The sequence below is a fragment of the Podarcis gaigeae genome, assembly GCF_964106915.1.
Source record: "Podarcis gaigeae genome assembly, chromosome: 11".
Classification (NCBI taxonomy): domain Eukaryota; kingdom Metazoa; phylum Chordata; class Lepidosauria; order Squamata; family Lacertidae; genus Podarcis; species Podarcis gaigeae.
Genome location: NC_139687.1, coordinates 57,947,058 through 57,964,378, shown reverse-complemented (window position 1 = coordinate 57,964,378; position 17,321 = coordinate 57,947,058). Strand labels below are relative to the sequence as shown.

The 17,321-nt window shown below is 43.9% G+C and overlaps 1 protein-coding gene across 2 annotated transcripts in view; it reads right to left on the bottom strand.

Annotated features, from left to right (window-relative positions):
• RIT2 (Ras like without CAAX 2) overlaps positions 1 to 17,321 on the bottom strand; it is a 268,111-nt gene that overhangs the window by 105,288 nt on the left and 145,502 nt on the right. The gene's annotated exons all lie outside the window — the stretch shown is intronic.

Genomic DNA, 17,321 nt, shown 5'->3' with positions numbered 1-17,321 from the left:
AATGTAAGTACCAGGTAATCATTTCTGCAGTTAAGCATTCCATCACCAAGGTGCTATTCTTTCTAGTAAGTGGCTCACATTATTACACAGAGGGACCTGGAGAGGGGGCTCTGGGTAATGTCTTAAAGGTCCCTGAGTTCCTTGGAGGAAGGGTGAGATAGAAATGCTCAAATAAAACAAAACAAAACAAAGCATTTTGCTGTCTTATTTTGTTCCCAGAACATTTTCATATGTGTGTAACCCATTGCAGTGGTCCATTGCACCAAGTGTCTCATGTAATGGCCAATCCTTGGAATCAAAAATCCCATTTTCTTTCTGGGTGGGGCTTGACAGCCATGCTCCAGTCAAGTCCTGGGGCATACCAAAATGGATCTACATGTCATCCATGAAGCAGGAGGCTGTCGGCAGGGCCTTCACCCCAAAGCACCAAATTGTTGAGCCCAGTTGAAAACTCATCTCCCAAGTCGGCACCTCAAGACAACGGGTGTCTGGGCATTCTGTCATATCTCATTATTAGCTCTTTCCCCCTTTATAGCAACTGTTCATCAATGCCTGCAAGATACATTTGACAAATCATCTCTCTCTCTCTCTCTTTTCTAAAACAAAATTGAATTGTCCTGAATGAAATTTTAAAATAAACGTCTTCATTTGAGACCCAGCGATGCAGATCATCACATAGTTTATGGCTCCACTAATGGCCGTTACCTCGGGCAGCGGAAAGCCTGAAGACATGGAGCACAGCCTATATTAATTGTCCTATAAACCATCCTTTGTTTTGTCTGACTGCTGGAAATTAAGCGTCGTTGCCACAGCAACCTTTGAATTACCACCCTGCCATCCTGGCTTCAGCAGTGCTAAATTCTGTGTTCTGCTTAATGGGTCATCTGCGCAGAGCTCAAAAGTCACCATGGGCTATGTTCAGAGCACCCATGCACACACCAAGGGATTGCATACACAGCATCTCTATGTTTCTGGTTTTTTTAAAATGTATTGATTGAATAGCACAATCAGTTAAATGACTCCAGTTGACCATCTCCTGTTTCTCCAGGTTAACTCTTTTGCAGCACTTCCAACTTTTTACTTTTAAGAATGGGTTCATATCCTGCATGAAGAACAGATAGACTACTACACAGAGGAAGGACATTCCCCATCAAGTCCTCCACAGGCTCTCTCCTCCACCTGGAGCCCCGAGTCAAATTCAGATCATTTTTGTTTAGTTGTTTAGTCATGTCCGACTCTTCGTGACCCCATGGACCAGAGCACGCCAGGCACTTCTGTCTTCCACTGCCTCCCGCAGTTTGGTCAAACTCATGCTGGTAGCTTTGAGAACGCTGTCTAACCATCTCGTCCTCTGTCGTCCTCTTCTCTTTGTGCCCTCCATCTTTCCCAACATCAGGGTCTTTTCCAGGGAGTCTTCTCTTCTCACGAGGTGGCCAAAGTATTGGAGCCTCAGCTTCAGGATCTGTCCTTCCAGTGAGCACTCAGGGCTGATTTCCTTCAGAATGGAGAGGTTTGATTTTCTTACAGTCCATGGGACTCTCAAGAGTCTCCTCCAGCACCATAATTCAAAAGCATCAATTCTTTGGCGATCAGCCTTCTTTATAGTCCAGCTTTCACTTCCATACATCACTACATACATAGACACAAACAAAATGAACTGAAAATGAATGAGTCTGAACTGCTATTTGGAGAATGGTGTAGCAGTGACTTTCCTTTTGACACTACAGTGGGGATGGCCAACAGGACTTTCCTCCAGATGTCATGAATATCTGGAGGAAAGCATCTTTGACCATGGACCATTCTATGGGATAAATGCAAAACAGGTAATTGATTATAACTTGCAGTGGAGTTTGGTCAATTAGGGCTACAAGGGACTTTGCCCCACCAAATTTAATCTGCCCTTAGAACTAAGCTGCCTTCTTAGTTACAACCAATGGAGTGGGTGGCCTAGGCTGTTAGCGTCCTCCTTCTGTGCTTCAATGTTGCCCTTCAGAACTCAGCTGGGAGGAGAATTGGGGCCCATACTAGATTTAGCTTGCTCTTCCTGTCATTGTTTCTGTTGAGCTCCTTGCCTCCCCCCCCCCCCCAGCAGTCCTAATGGGCACCGGGCACCATGGATAACTTGAAATTAATAAAAGATAAACATGAGCTCCAAATGACTGGGCTAGTGATGTGAAACCGAAAACGAAACATGCAAGCTTCTTCGTCCTCCTAGTTCATAATTCTACTGTCTTGCCAAGCACATTTCAGAGGTGAAAATAAAGAAAATAAAAATCTTTTCATAGGAAATTATTTATTGTGGCTTTTGCAATATTAGTTGATCCCTTTGATCAATGTCATGCATTATCTCTGGAAGGCATACTCATTAGTGTCTTTGGAATTGGCTGTTTATATCAGCTACCTAAATCACTGGAAAGGCTCGTTTTGGTAGCTTATTAAAATACCCGGTTCACTTAAACATGGTCTGATTTAGTCTGTCCACATATAAATAATTACATGGCCAAAACCAGTGAATCAAACTGGAGATTTGACTAGATCTGGGCAAGGTTTGGAACATGGGGAAGTGCATGGCTAGTTTGCAATTCAGTGCCTAGATGGCAGCTGCAAACTTCCTACACAGAAGTCATGTAGACTAGAACAACTGATGGTCCTCTTCCACACAGCCTAACACAGTAAGTGAGATCCACATAGGGTAGCAAAGGGATGAGGAATTTGAGACCACCATCCCCTTGGTGGTGTTGGACTATAGTTCCCATCATCCATGACCACTGGCCATGCTGGCCAGGACTGATTATAGAATTATAGAATTGTAATTCTTGAGTTGGAAGGGACCCAAAGGGTCATCTAGTCCAGCCCTCTCATGTTGACTTCCAGCTTCTACCTGGAAGACCACAGATCTCCCTTTCCTCTTATTACATCACTAATGTGGACATGTCATTGTCTTCACAGAGGATCCAGAAGCTGAAGCTTGTTCCTCAGACCTTTCCATCCCCATTCTTTTGGTCTTCTGTTAGGCTCCATAGTCAACAGAACATGCATGGAGTTTCTTATCCCATTAGCTCATCTAGCCCTGATCTGTCTGCTATGGCTGGCAGTGACTCTCCAAAGTATTAGCCCTACAATCCGAGATCCTTTGTAAATGTAAATGTAAATGCCAGAGCCTGAACTTGGGGCAGTCTCAGCTGTAAGGTTGGAGTGAAAGGCAGTTGCCTTTCCAATCTATCCATCATAGGAAGCTCCCTTATACTTGGGATGTGCCAGAGTCAATCTCTCTTCCCTCTGGGAAAAGTACCGTATTTTTCACTCTATAAGACGCACCAGACCACAAGACACACCTAGTTTTTGGAGGAGGAAAACAAGAAAAAAAATATTCTGAATCTCAGAAGCCAGGACAGCAAGAGGGATTGCTGCGCAGTGAAAGCAGCAATCCCTCTTGCTGTTCTGGCTTCTGGGATAGCTGTGCAGCCTGCATTCACTCCATAAGACGCACACACATTTCCCCTTACTTTTTAGGAGGGAAAAAGTGAGTCTTATAGAGCAAAAATACGGTAGCTCTGTGAAGGGAATGGGAGTCCCCTAACAACTCCTAGCAAGCTTAGCAAACTAGATTTCCCATGATTCTTTGGGGAACTGTTTATTATACAGTCAAACGTTGGTTCCTGAATGCCTCCACTATCACACGTTTCGGCTCCCGAACACGAAAAAACCTGGAAGTAAGTGCTCCAGTTTTCAAACATTTTTCGGAACCCGAAAACCTGAAGTGGCTTCCGCTTGAGTACAAGAAGCTCTTTCAGCCAATTGGAAGCCACGCCTCAGTTGTCGAACATTTCGGAAGTTGAACAGTCTTCCGGAACGGATTACGCTTGACAACTGAGGTTTTACTGTACTACTTTAAATTTCTTATGCAGACGGGACCGTTGTTGGACAGATGATATTAAAAAAAACCACCGTATTGTTATACTACAAATAATATGAGATTCATAAGCAGACCCTGAACTACCTTCTTCCAATCTCCAATCTTGACCAGTATTGTCTACTCAGGCCATCAGCAGGTCTTCAGAGACCTACACAGAGGTCATTCTCCTTCTACCTGATCATTTAACCTACTATCTGATCTCTTAACTGGGAAGCTTGAGGAGAGGAGGGGGTTAAATGTGAGATTTTCTCCATGAAAAGCTTGTGATCTATCACAGATTCACATCTCTTCCAATCTCCCTTCTCAAGGAGGTAGTTACCGTAGATGTTTCTCAACTCTAGGTCTTCAGCAGCGGGGCCTATATCCATAAAGTCTTGAGGCAAACTATGCTCCTGACATAATAACTTCCTGATGGTGTCCAGGCCATGGAATGACTTAGAGGTCCTTCTTATAAATATGCCATGATGGGCCAGGAACATAACATTCTTTGGTGAAATACATTGACAATGTGAAGAAATCCTCCCCCTTCCCTGCTAAATATTTCATGAATGTCACCAGGACAAGAGCAAAGCGATATTTCTGAGGACTTTAAAATTAATACAGCAAAGTTGCCAATTTAATTTTTACTGGTGTGGGCAGTCTGTTTAAGAAAGAAAGAAAGAACATACTATGAATAGGGAGGGGTTGAAAAGAGAGATAATTGCTCACAAATCACCAAGGACTAAAATGAAAAATAATAGCTACTAGTAAATTTAGCTGGCATTCCGCAAGCATGGATGAAGCATCGCTGGCTGCTACTGGAAAACCTCCGTGCCCAAGGTGGGTATCTGTAGAGGTAACAAGACTACAGCAGTACAATATTGCGCTCTACGTGGGGCTACCTTTGAAGGTGACTTGGAAACTGCAATTAATCCAGAATGCGGCAGCTAGACTGGTGACTGGGAGTGGCCGCAGAGACCATATAACCCTGGTCCTGAGAGATCTGCATTGGCTCCCAGTACGTTTCTGAGCACAATTCAAAGTATTGGTGCTGACCTTTAAAGCCCTAAAAGGCCTTGGTCCTGTATACCTGAAGGAGTGTCTCCACCCCCATCATTCTACCCAGACACTGAGGTCCAGCACCAAGGGGCTTCTGGCAGTTTCCTCCCTGCGAGAAGTGAGGTTACAGGGAACCAGGCAGAGGGCCTTCTTGGTAGTGGCATCCGCCCTGTGGAGCACCCTCCCAGCAGATGTCAAGGAAATAAATGACTATCTGACTTTTAGAAGACATCTGAAGGCAGCCCTGTTTAGGGAAGTTTTTAATGTCTGATGTTTTATTCTGTTTATTATTCTGTTTAATATTCAGAGTGGCTGGGCAGCTCCAAAAAGGAGAAACCCAACCAGATAACCCAACCCATATTATTATTATTATCATTATTATTATCATCATCATTATTATTGTTATTATTATTATTATGCCAGTAAAAATATCACCTGTGTTACATCTGGATATCAGCCTAGTGATAAAAGTTGTGGCACAAAGCCATTTCTATTTTATTATTATTATCTCACATAGGTTCTTCAATAGGTTTAATTCTGCAACATCAATCAAATCAGTTAAAACAACCGAGATCCCAGGAAAATCTTCTACTGCATTGCATGTACCTTGTAGATGCAAAACAAAAATAGCTAATTAGCTTTATGGTGATATACAAAATATTTGCAAAGCATTATTTGGTGGAAGTAGGCCCACTTCTGCCTATAAACAGCCTTTTCCAAGCAATTATTTGACCACTTTGAGCCGTTGCCACATAAGAATCCAGAGCCTGAGACGAAGGAGAGGCCAAAATGGAAGCCACAGACTGAATCTCAGCCAAAATGAGAGGAAGCCATCTGGTCCCAGGGCCCAGAGGAGCCAGGAAACTAAAGATTTGGCTTTATGAGGGGAATTATATTTTATCTGCTTTCAGGGAGGGTGACGTGCGAAACAGTTGCACCAGAGTAATGCTGTTTCCTGCCTGTTCTTAGCTTGCAACAAAGAAAAAACAAAGCAACTCCAGCAAATTTAGTTCAAGAATATAACAGGCAAAACTGCCAACATGCCACCTATAACTCATCTAAACAAAACTGAAGAAAACAAGACAAAAAGAAAAACCCATGGCTTAATTCCTGCACTGCAGGAGTTTGGACTAGGTGACCCTCTGCTACACGACAATTCAACAAACTTGTGATAATACAGGAAATTCATCATCCCTCCTAAAACCAGTGCAGATCTGCATTGAATCTGCATGTGCTTCTTATAGCTACAGGTGCAAATTTATAAATAATTTTGTGATTTAATAAAGACGGCACATCTCACCACAGCGTGAGAGGGGGAATCCATGTTCAGGTGACCTGTGTGCATCCTAAGCCTGCTTTGCAAATACAGTGGTACCTCAGGTTACAAACACTTCAGGTTTCAAACCCCACTAACTTGGAAGTAGTTACCTTGGGTTGCGAACTTTGCCCTAGGATGAGAACAGAAATCGTGCGCTGGCAAAAGCGTACTCAGGTTAAGAATAGTTTGGGGTTAAGAATGGACCTCCAGATCTAATTAAGTTCGTAACCCGAGGCACCACTATACCATGGTTGGCACTGGGGACTGGTTCCCCATAACTTCACTCAATGAAAGAAGCACCAGAAGGGCCTCAGAGCTGGACCTCAGTGTCCGAGCTGAATGATAGAGGTGGAAGAAGAGAAGAAGAAGAGTTTGGATTTGATATCCCACTTTATCACTACCCGAAGGAGTCTCAAAGCAGCTAACATTCTCCTTTCCCTTCCTCCCCCACAACAAACACTCTGTGAGGTGAGTGGGGCTGAGAGACTTCAAAGAAGTGTGACTGGCCCAAGTCACTCAGCAGCTGCATGTGGAGGAGCAGAGACACAAACCCAGTTCTCCAGATTACGAGTCTATAGCTTTTAACCACTACACCACACTGGCTCTCTGGAGATGATTCTTCAGGTATACAGGGCCATCAAGGGCTGTTGGAATGTAGACCAGGATCCTTGCCCTACTGCCATGGCATGCCCGCTTTCTACTCCTGTCAATAAAGATTTTCCCAACTCTGTGTCCCCTCTTGTTATTTCACCCCTGTCATAGGGCCAATTAAGTTCTCCTCAGAGGAGGTACATTTCTCCAAGTTCCATGTACAGACCCTCCAACTGTCCCTATTTTCCAGGGACAGTCCCAGATTTACAGAAGCCACCCCAGTTTCTGATTTGATCCCAGAATGTCCACTTTTTCCTCAGGGTGTCCCTGTTTTCGTAAGAGAAATCTTGGAGGGTATGGACCTACGTCACCCTCAAGCCAAGGAGATAACTATACAACCTTTAGAAGACATCTGAAGGCAGCCCTGTGTAGGGAAGGTGTTGTTTTTTAAATGCTTAATGCTTTACAGTGGTACCTTTGGTTAAGTACTTAATTCGTTCCAGAGGTCCGTTCTTAACCTGAAACTGTTCTTAACCTGAAGCACCACTTTAGCTAATGGGGCCTCCCACTGCCACTGCGCTGCCGGAGCACGATTTCTGTTCTCATCCTGAAGCAAAGTTCTTAACCCGAGGTACTATTTCTGGGTCTGTAACCTGAAGCGTATGTAACCTGAAGCGTATGTAACCTGAGGTACCACTGTATTTTGTTTTTATATATGTTGGAAACTGCGCAGAGTGCCTGGGGCAACCCAGTCAGATGGGTCGGGGTATTATTATTATTATTATTATTGTTGTTGTTGTTGTTGTTGTTGCTGCAAAATAGGGTGTCCCTATTTTGTTTGGAGAAATGTTGGAGGGAATGCATGCAAGATAGTGAAATAGTTATTCAATGTGGCTTTGTTTGCAAGTGGAATGGTCTACACACTGCAGATTGAAGTGTGTCTTATTGGACATGGGAAAGCAGATAGGCTGGAATGCTTCAGGGAAGTGGGGAGGGGGCGGGACATTGGAGCAACTGGTATGAACAGCAAAATGAGACCCAAAAATAGCTCTCACACATTATTCTGTGAAAATGAGTGGGCGAAGCTGATTAGCACAGACACTTGTTAGCTGTGGGGGGAAAAATCTGTTCGTGTTAGGAAATCGACCAAGGGGGGTAAAAAATGCTTTTGCCTGAGGAATTTGATTATGTGACTCGATTCTTTGCACCTGGTAAGAAGGCCTGAAATAACGAGGGACGGTTGTAACTGGGGGGAAATAACAACTGGCTGGTTTTTTGTTTCTGGAGTGGAGAAAGCCTGGCAAAACTATATAGAATGCCTCAAGGAATTCATAGTGTGAAATCACTAGAAGGGAGAAGGAACATAAGAAGCTGCCCTAAGTGAGGGGGGGAAAGTATTTGATCCCCTGCTAAATTTGCCCGTTTGCCGTCTGATGAAGAAATGGCCAGTCCATAATTTTAATGGTAGGTTTATTGTAGCTGTGAGAGACAGAATAACAACAGGAAAAACACCAGAAACCCAGAGGACAAAAGTCAGAGATTGACGTGTATTATAATGAATTACATAGCCGTGGTCTTCCAGGGTTTCAGACAGGGAGAGAACTTAAGATTTTCTGCTACTGAGCTACCACCTGACCCTGGCAGCTGCTGGGGTGTCTCTGACACAAACATCACTTATTTTATTTTATTTTTCAAATTTATATCCCATCACCACCCTATCACTAGGGAACTCATGGGGACAGTTCCATTTTAGTCACACTGCAAACTAGTGAGGTAGGTTACTCTGAGTGTGTTTGTGTGTTTGATTCTGTGATTGGCGCCTGGTCACTCTGTGAGCCGTATGGATGAGTGGGGATTTAAATTCTGCTTTTCAGCTGTGATTATTTGTAGAGATGGGGGAGTGAAGTGGTTTGGTTCACATAGCATTGCTGTTATGTACTGAGTTGAATAGGATCCAAGATGCAGCAGTCTGATTGGTCCTAGAACAATAGGATTCAGAATGCAGCAGTCTGATTGGTCCGCAGGAGCCACCCAATCCAACTCCAGGTGGAAGTGAATCCACAACCTGATTGGCCTATAGGAGAATCCCAGAATTAGCCGATCACGTGGAGCCCATTGTGTAAATAATGTATATAAATCAGACATTTCGGGGGCACTTCCATTCCTCACTACTATGAGCTGAATAAAGAGCATGAAATCCACACTTGACTCCGAGTATATTTCAGATGCCATATTTCAAAAGTAAAAACACCCCAAAAAGTTTTGTTTTTTTAAAAGAAATATGCCAAGAAGACGTGTTTCTTCAATTGACTTTCCTAAGTTCCATGATGAAGCACCACCTGTTGGTAATTCTCCCTGGACATTGATTCTGCCTTTGAAATTCGGGAACATCCAGAAAAATATGGATGTATGGCAGCCCTAATTCACATGTGACTTGTGCAAGTTTTCTTTGTGTTACGTGCCGCCACACTTATTGGAAAGTTATTGGATTCCATTTCTGTAAAGTGTTATGGAGACTTGAAGACATGACAGCATAAAGTATGTCCTGATATAGTTTCCAAATGTCACTTTTTGGTCTAGTAATGCCTACTCATTGTATAGGTAAAGCTTCATTTATTTTATTTTATAATTCTGTATGCATTTTATTTATTAATTTTAGTTTTGACTTCTGAACTTCTATGAACATCGCAAACAAGTGATATTTTGTTTTATTCCGCTGTGGTCCATGCACTAATGCAATAAACATTGTTCGTTCTTTTTAATGCAAATCTGCCTAATTCCTGTCTGAAAATGCACCATCCTTCAAAATTCATACTTTGAATTGTGTGGTGGCAGTTCCCCAACCAAACAAATAAGTACAAAAAGAGGGGGGCAGTGAAACATAGGTTATGCTCTACTCAGAATTGACCCATTGAAATTAATGACAAAGTTAAATCCATTCATTTCAATGAGCTTACCATGAATAAAATTTAATTGAATACCACCCATATATCAGGGGGAAAGTGTGCAGAAAAATGCATAAAATCATGGAAATAATGCACAAATGCATTTAGCGTATTTTTCGCTCTATAAGACACACTTTTCCCCTCCTAAAAACTAAGGGAAAATGTGTGTGCATCTTATGGAGCGAATGCAGACTGTGCAGCTAAGCCGGAAGCCAGAACAGGGAGAAGGAGCGCTGCGCATCACTCCTTCTTGCTGTTCTAGCTTCGGGTTTGCTGTGCAAAGCCTCCGGAGGGCAGCGGGATGAAGGCACCCCACTGCCCTGCAGAGGCTTTGCGGGCTGTCCCAGAAGCCTCTGCAGGACATGGGGACGAAGGTTCCCCGCTGCCCTGGGAGGCTTCAAACGGCTCTTGTGGGAAGTGGGGGGCTATGTCCCTTCCCTCACCTCCCAGAAAAGCCCCCAAGAATAGTGCTCCCTTTAAAGAGCGCACGGTTCTTGCAGGAGATGGGGGAAGGTACAGAGGGCAGCTCTTCCAGGCAGGGGGAGCCTTCATCCCACTGCCCGGGAGAGGCTTCAGCGGCTATCCCAGAAGCCAGAACAGCAAGAGGCTATCCCAGAAGCCAGATCCCTCTTGCTGCTCTGGCTTCTGGGATTCAGAATTTTTCTTTCTTGCCCCCCCCCAAACTAGGTGCGTCTTATCGTCTGGTGCATCCTATAGAGCGAAAAATACAGTATGCTAGAGAAAATTGCTTGATATTCTTAAAAATAAGCACAAAACATGCATGGATTTTCATGAATACTTAAAAAAAAATGGGGGGAAGGTTGCAAACTGATAGGGCAATGAGATGAACTGAAGACCGTGAAAATGAGAAACTGACAGATGTTAGAAAGACCAGATTCTTCTATCCCTTGTAGTTGTACACCAATGTACACTCAACTTCTGCATGACCCATGCTATAACAGATATCCCTGCAGTAAATTCATTCCAATCTAGTCTAGTCATCAAGCTCTATTAACCAAGAATTGACTTTCCTAAATGTAGCTATTTTGCCATATCAATTATCGACTCTGTGATATCTTATTTGAGCCACACTGGGGGGAATATGAGTTTCTTGGCTATTATCCTTCAGGCTGAAGTTTCCTGAGACTTTTTGAGCCTGTTCTAAAAGATGCATAAAATTATATGACAAATCCAAAGCTTTTGAGCAAGGGAAGATAATAACTGACATTTCAATTGACTAATACATAGTTATAAATCAAGTAATTTTATATTGCCACAGATTTATTCATCTGAAAAACCCATCGGAAGCAATAGGGTTTTAATAATGATATTCACATTAAATTACTTTCCAAGGCTAACCTCCAGCTAATGCAACATTCTATGCCGTGCTTTTTATTATTAGAGAAAGAGAAATCTAACGAAGAAGAAAAATGGAACATGGCAGTTCCTTTTGAGCACTCCTTGATTTCAGGGTGGCGGGGAGCATGAGAAAGTTGCTGTTATGTGCCAATAGTTTCTAAAAAGGAGACTGATATTGGCTCTCAAAACTAGATCTGAGCTGAAAGTAGTTAAAGCAATGTTTCCAGAGTGATTTCAGGGGCCAGAGAAGAGGGGTGCCACAGGGTTCTGTCTTGGGCCCGGTCTTATTCAACATCTTTATCAACGACTTGGATGATGGACTCAAGGGCATCCTGATCAAATTTGCAGATGACACCAAACTGGGAGGGGTGGCTAACACCCCAGAGGACAGGATCACACTTCAAAACGACCTTGACAGATTAGAGAACTGGGCCAAAACAAACAAGATGAATTTTAACAGGGAGAAATGTAAAGTATTGCACTTGGGCAAAAAAAATGAGAGGCACAAATACAAGATGGGTGACACCTGGCTTGAGAGCAGTACATGTGAAAAGGATCTAGGAGTCTTGGTTGACCACAAACTTGACATGAGCCAACAGTGTGACGCGGCAGCTAAAAAAGCCAATGCAATTCTGGGCTGCATCAATAGGAGTATAGCATCTAGATCAAGGGAAGTAATAGTGCCACTGTATTCTGCTCTGGTCAGACCTCACCTGGAGTACTGTGTCCAGTTCTGGGCACCACAGTTCAAGAAGGACACTGACAAACTGGAACGTGTCCAGAGGAGGGCAACCAAAATGGTCAAAGGCCTGGAAACGATGCCTTATGAGGAACGGCTAAGGGAGCTGGGCATGTTTAGCCTGGAGAAGAGGAGGTTAAGGGGTGATATGATAGCCATGTTCAAATATATAAAAGGATGTCACATAGAGGAGGGAGAAAGGTTGTTTTCTGCTGCTCCAGAGAAGCGGACACGGAGCAATGGTTCCAAACTACAAGAAAAAAGATTCCACCTAAACATTAGGAAGAACTTCCTGACAGTAAGAGCTGTTCGACAGTGGAATTTGCTGCCAAGGAGTGTGGTGGAGTCTCCTTCTTTGGAGGTCTTTAAGCAGAGGCTTGACAACCATATGTCAGGAGTGCTCTGATGGTGTTTCCTGCTTGGCAGGGGGTTGGACTCGATGGCCCTTGTGGTCTCTTCCAACTCTATGATTCTATGATTCTATGATTCTATTTGGGGTAGAGTTTTCTTCCACACCTGTTACCTGTTCTTTCAGTTTAGTTCTCCTCATTCCCACATCAATTTTTGATGTATATTTCTTCATTTAAGAAAGTTCTTATTCAAATCCAGCAGCATTTGAGTGTGAGTTTCTCATAATATTCATACAGTATTTTGTATGGCATTTTCTTAATATACATTTTTTGCAAATCATATATTCCATAATCTTTCCCAATAGAATGCATTTTGTGTGCTATTTTCACAAATTTGTGCATTTTCTATGACCTCTTTACCCTACTATACGGATTTTGTAAAGGTAAAGGACCCCTGGACGGTTAAGTGCAGTCAAAGGCAACTATAGGTTTGCGGCACTCATCTCGCTTTCAGGCCGAGGGAGCCGGCATCTGTCTGCAGACAGCTTTCCGGGTCATGTGGCCAGCAGGACTAAACCACTTCTGGTGCAACGAAACACTGTGACAGAAGCAGAGCGCACAGAAACACTGTTTACCTTTCTGCCACAGCAGTACCTATTTATCTACTTGCACTGGCCTGTTTTTGAACTGCTAGGTTGGCAGGAGCTGGGACAGAGCAACGGGAGCTCACTCTGCACTGGTGGAGGAAGAGGAGTGGGGGGAGCGCACCACCCCTGGCAGCATGATCCTGGTGGGGTGTCATTACGGCTGCCCCCCCCCACACACTTGGTGCCACGCCCCTGCAGACGGTGTGCCACACCCCCAGGGCACATGCCAGCCCTGCCCCCACCTGCTTTCCACCCCCCGGTGCCAGAGCATGAAGCTCGGCCACTGTCACTCCGTTGCAGGGATTCGAACCACCGACCTTTCGTTTGGCAAGTCCAAGAGGCTCAGTGGTTTAGACCACAGCACCACCCACATCCCTAAACACATTTTGTACGCATTGTTTGGCTGGACTGCAAATTTCAGAGGAGGAGGGCTGCATTTCAGTCCACATTTTTTTTTTTTAAAAAGAAAGTGAATTACATAGGTCCACCTTTATATGCAAACTGAACCAAATTTCTCCTCCATTGCTAATTCCTCTCTAGAAGATACGAGAGGGGGAGAAGGAAGCAAGATGTCCTCAATCTGATTTGGTTTCACATTAATGGCATCAAAGTGAGAGCAAAACAGGGACTGTGTGCATATGATAAAAAAAGAATTTGGGAGAGGAAACACAAAATGGTTTCCAGCCAGGGGAGAGAACAAATGCTGCTGGCAGTAAATGAGGTAAAAATCTGTCCTTGTTTGGATTCAATTCTCTCCCTCTCCCATCTGCTACCTTTTCAGGGTGTACTGAGTTATGGTGGACCTTGGACCTTGGTGGACCGTTGAAACCTTGGGTTGCGAAAGCCACTCGTGCATGCGCAAAAGCACTCTATCACGCCGCACGTGTGTGCAGAAGCAGCGCCTCTGGATATAGATTTCCGTGGTGTAAACGGATCCCCAGGATGAATTAAATTCGTATCCAGAGGTTCCATTGTATGGGCAATCTATCCGGGAGATAAATTGTATTTCAAGGAGTTAGTGATCTGACATAGGTACCCTTCCTGCCTCTGTTCCTTCTCCCTCTTTGTCTCTTGTTAAGCTCTTTGATGGCATGAAGAACAGCCTTTAATGCCCTAATCAGTTGGGAGGGAGCGATAGTGCTGGGTATCTTCTTTGATGTTGGACATTGTTTTGAGAAAGTGAGGCATTGGAAGGGGGTGGCTAACGAATAATCTGCATGTAGAAGAAGAGAAGAGTTTGGATTTGATATCTCGCTTTATCACTACCCGAAGGAGTCTCAAAGCGGTTAACATTCTCCTTTCCCTTCCTCCCCCACAGCAAACACTCTGTGAGGTGAGTGAGGCTGAGAGACTTCAGAGAAGTGTGACTAGCCCAAGGTCACCCAGCAGCTGCATGTGGAAGAGCAGAGACGCGAACCCAGTTCCCCAGATTACGGGTCTATCGCTCTTAACCACTACACCACAGTGGCTCTCTGTAGCCAGTAGTGAATGATCTGCACGTAGCCAGTCGAGCAAGCCACACAGGCTTGTGTGGTTTGGGGATCAGATGGTTTGGGGCAGAGTTTCTGAGAAGCTCATGCAGGGACTGATGGGCTGTGGGGCTGTGCAGACTGAGGCTACCAGGGGGAGTCACTTTGCTGCTGCTTGAGGACTTGCAAGTGGAAGATTGAAGTGCTTGCTTGCTATGTATATACTGCTTGCTGTTTGCAATAAAATCTTTAATCTTCTCACTCACTTGTGCTTTGTATTACTTCCGAATCTCCTTTTAAAAGAACCACCTTGCATTTGGCAAGACGTCGGACCAAGACAGTGGCCAACTAGATGCTAATGCCCACAAGCATAACCTGAGCACAACAGCACTCTCCCCACCTGTGATTCCTAGCATTCAGAGTCATAGTGCATTGAGCCATTATCATTAAGGATAAAATCAATAGCACTTTTAAAGCAGATATATGTCTGGATAGGTTAGTTCTTGCGTCCCTGACAACAGCAGGACTGTTATTGCATTTGCATGTTCAGAAGCAGCCCAAAAGGTTGAGTTAACCCACAGACCCATAATATGAGTAACACAACTCATATTATGGGTTGCAAAGGCTATTTGGTAGCCTATGCATCCTACGAGATCATATATATTTTTATTTCAAGGCGTTTTCTCTATTGGGGACTTCTAAGTGGTTTCTTTCCCACTGCATCCTTTGTCCAGTTAAATATGTCCCTGCGCATTGCATAGGAAGGAAGCCTGCTGACGCCGTGGTGAATGCCATGAATCTGAAAAAAAAGCACTCCTGACATGTCCGACATAAATTAGTCATACAAAAGGCATCATTGCTAAACTGTCTGAACATAAAACAAAGTTCACTTAATATTGCTGAATGAGCTGCCCTGATAAGAGTCCTCTAGCTGTCCTTATTCCATCAGTAACTGGAAGCAGGAAAAGAATTATGATGGGGACAGAAGCACAGAGCATTATGTTTCTCAGCCGAGCAGAACCTAGTGGTCCAAATGTAGGGTCCAATCCTTCATTCTGTGAAGTTCTTTGAAGTTTTGGGGGCCCTTTTTGCTGTAATAGAAGTTGTTGAATGAATTCAGCTTGTTGTTTGGGCTGCACCATGGTTTGTGCGAGAGAATGAGCCAGAGAGAAAGAGAGAACAGTGAAACGTGGAACAGAGATGGGGGAGTTATTCTATATATTTCTAACTATATTTCTCCTAATGCAATGTTTAAAGATGGACTTGTAGGTTCCTTCTTTGGAAAAATGTCTGGGGGATTTTGAAAACTGGTGTCATGATTGTTTATCTCAGTGAAGACCTTACTTGGAAAATCAATACAACCCAGATGGTTAAGAAAGCCCAACAGAGACTCCATCTCCTGAGAGTATTACGAAAGAATGATGTCAATCAACATTTGATTATCTCCTTCTACCGGTCCACAACAGAAAGCGTCCTTTCATACTGCATCACGGTGTGGTATGCTGGTTTGACATCAACAGATAGGAAGTGCCTACAGAGGGTGTTGAATACAGCACAATATATTATGGGCTGTCCCATGAATCTGCTGGATGACATCGCAGAAGAACGTTGCCTCAGGAGAGTGAGGAAAATTCTCAGGGATGATTCACACCCTGGCCGGCACTTTCTTGATCTCCTGCTCTCAGGCAGAAGATACAGAAGCATGATTAGTTGCACCAACAGGGTAAAGAACAGCTTCTATCCGTGGGCTGTTAGGCTGCTGAATGAAAAGATAACAACAGGGCAAGTGACTTTCAGGTTTGGTGGGTGTGCGTCAGTTGTTGTTGTTTGTTGTTTAGTCGTTTAGTCGTGTCCGACTCTTTGTGACCCCATGGACCAGAGAACGCCAGGCACCTCTGTCCTCCACTGCCTCCCGCAGTTTGGTCAAACTCATGCTGGTAACCTCGAAAACACTATCCAACCATCTCGTCCTCTGCCGTCCCCTTCTCCTTGTGCCCTCCGTCTTTCCCAACATCAGGGTCTTCTCCAGGGAGTCTTCTCTTCTCATGAGGTGGCCAAAGTACTGGAGCCTCAGCTTCACAATCTGTCCTTCCAGTGAGCACTCAGGGTTGATTTCCTTCAGTATGGAGAGGTTTGATCTTCTTGCAATCCATGGGACTTTCAAGAGTCTCCTCCAGCACCAGTGCGTCAGTAAACGAGGGTAATTAAGACCAAGAGAGCTGAGTGAGGGTGCTCATGTAATTTCACTCTATACAAGTTGTACAAGTGACAATAAAGTATTTCAATTTTGAACACATTTTGCACAGTACCTACAAGTATGTGATTCCGTACCTACAAGTATGTAGGTACTTGTAGGATTCAGTACCTATAAGCAGGACTTTGTTTCAGCAAGAGCTCACCAGAGCTCAGCTCCAACCCCTCTCAGGTGGGCACCATTGCCTTTCTAAGTGACCAAGGGAGAAATTCATCATGAGCTCTGGCACCTCTTTTTCTAGAAAAATAGCATTGACTACAAGTATGTGATACAATGAACTTCTCCATTAGTGATGAAGATCTTGTGGCCCTCCAGATGTTCTTCAACTGCACCTCCCACCATCCCTGACTACCAGTCCTGCAGGCAGCTGTGTATAGGAGTTTCAGTCCAAAATATTCAAGGAGAAGGTTCACCAAACATCAACAGAAGCCAGCACCAGCCTTCTAATCAGAAATGGAGGTATGCGAAAGATCCTCTTCAACTAAAGTTCAATGAAAAAAATTCTAATTTATCTTCCTGGAAAATCCTTGAGAGTTTAAGCCAGGCAGAAGCATCATTAATGTTTACCTAAACATTTTACATGGTTTGAAAATTCAGTTCAATGCTAGAAGTGCATGGGACACCCTCAGAGAAATGTTCCCTGGTATTCTAAAATCGTTGGTATTCCCTGAGAATTCTCCAGAGGCTGTGGCCAC